General features: G+C 39.8%; 1 long non-coding RNA gene across 1 annotated transcript; it reads right to left on the bottom strand.

Annotated features, from left to right (window-relative positions):
- Nucleotides 1-489: 489 nt before the first annotated feature.
- LOC108677440 lies at nt 490-1,434 on the bottom strand. Its single transcript, XR_007156781.1, has 3 exons — nt 1,293-1,434; nt 943-1,009; nt 490-654 (listed from the first exon to the last, which is right to left on the bottom strand). It is a non-coding gene; the product is annotated as an uncharacterized LOC108677440 (long non-coding RNA).
- Between the last annotated feature and the right edge of the window lie 362 nt (nt 1,435-1,796).

Genomic DNA, 1,796 nt, shown 5'->3' with positions numbered 1-1,796 from the left:
GTAATTGAGACCTCTGGAGTCCCCTTGTTTGACCAGTTGTAATTATTACAGAGGAAGATGAGTGGGGAACCTCTGCAATCGCTGGGTGCGCAGCTTCTTCGCGGATGGATTCATTGGTGCTGCATTCATTGTTTTGGCCGACAGTTTGTTGAAATGTAGAAGTAACTGGGGACATCTCATAACAATCTACCTCTGCGTTAGATGGTTCGGTGACGACCATCGCATTATGTTCAGCAATAGATGTTATCACTTGCGCCGACGCACGGCAAGGGCGACTCTGAACTGAAATAGAATTTTGCGTTTGTACAGGTTCACATTTCCCAGACGTAATATTGTCACCAGGTTTGTCTTGAATTTTCGGGCCACATGGTTTTCGGTCAGGCAGATTTGCTGCTTGAATGGGTTCAGTGTGTGGAGGATTCACCGGCTCATAAATTACAGCAGACAAGCGGCTCTGTGAAATGAGACGACGCGATGCTGGCAAATGGGCAAGTGGTTCTTGATTCATTAGTGGGCTTGCCTCATCAATGGTGTCCCCAGTTCTGCTACTGGCAATCAGTTCCCCGGTGTACGTGTTTTGATATCCATCATCAATGGAAGCCATACTGAGCTGTGATAGGAGGTCATCATTCCCTGCCAGGTCGAACGTGATTCCTGAGATGATGAGAAATGTAAATTTTACTGCTTTGTACTTCGAAATTAATTAAAAATATCGATCAAATGTTTATATTGAATAAGTTACTAGGAGTGCAAGATTATCACAACATCTTTCTATTGGTCTCGATATTTTGCACAAAATTTACAAAATAGTTCCCCGACTCAAAATATCGTTTAGAAATTACCCGAATCTTCACACGGTGATGAAACTATTTAAATTCCCTCTTATTCGTGCGAAACAAATTAATGAGTGGGTATTGAAAAAACAAGTATTGAGTCACCCACCTCCAGTTGTATTGACTACAAGCTTGAGATAATAAATGAAAGCCATGACCAGACTTTCCGCCTTTTCCTGTGAAGGATGCGCAAAATTTAAGGTATAAGAATTTGACATAACTACGAATCAAAATTTACGAATTGAAACTATTTATCTTCGGATTTTCATTCAATTTTTCGTATAAGTAAGTCAAATTTTTTCAGAACCTTAAGACTCGAGTAAGAAGTTCAGCTAAAACATTTTTAATATCATACCACTTTCATTGAAAGATATTTCGAGAAAAAAATTAGAGCTGTGAATGTTGATTTACATCTAAATCATCATGTTGATTCACATTTGATTTACATCATCTACTCACGAGTGAATCCACCATGTGTGCTCTGTTCCTGCGCAGGTTTAAAATCACTTCCATAACATAAACTTCTGCAGAGGAAAACTCTGCAGGTTCCTTTGCCTTCAGTTGCAGGTTCCACAGCCCGAATAAAACTCCTGTACGTCCACTACCGTTACTGCTCACAGACATCAGTATCCCCGATTTAATTGGATTTAATTTTTATGATTTTCAATTTCTCCTATTGACTGACGAATCAAATGAAGAGCGAAAGCCTAGCTCAAGCCTGACACATTAATTGAACACTATTTTAATTGTATAATCATTTCAATTAAAGAAGATGTCTAAAAATAACAACTAATTGGTAAGCTATTGGTTCTGGTGCAAGGGTTTCGTGAATTCTATTGCACGTTACCCACCTGCAGTGGGCAACCACATTACTTGGTCCTTCTGGCAGGCTTTGGCGAATTTTATGAAGAAAACCAACGAGGTCAGAAGGCCTGAAGCTTGAGTCATCTGTCCATTTGGTGA

This window comes from Hyalella azteca, unplaced genomic scaffold, assembly GCF_000764305.2.
Source record: "Hyalella azteca isolate HAZT.00-mixed unplaced genomic scaffold, Hazt_2.0.2 contig6852, whole genome shotgun sequence".
NCBI classification, from domain to species: domain Eukaryota; kingdom Metazoa; phylum Arthropoda; class Malacostraca; order Amphipoda; family Hyalellidae; genus Hyalella; species Hyalella azteca.
The sequence above is the reverse complement of the archived record's forward strand: the minus strand, read 5'-3'. Positions and strand labels throughout refer to the sequence as shown.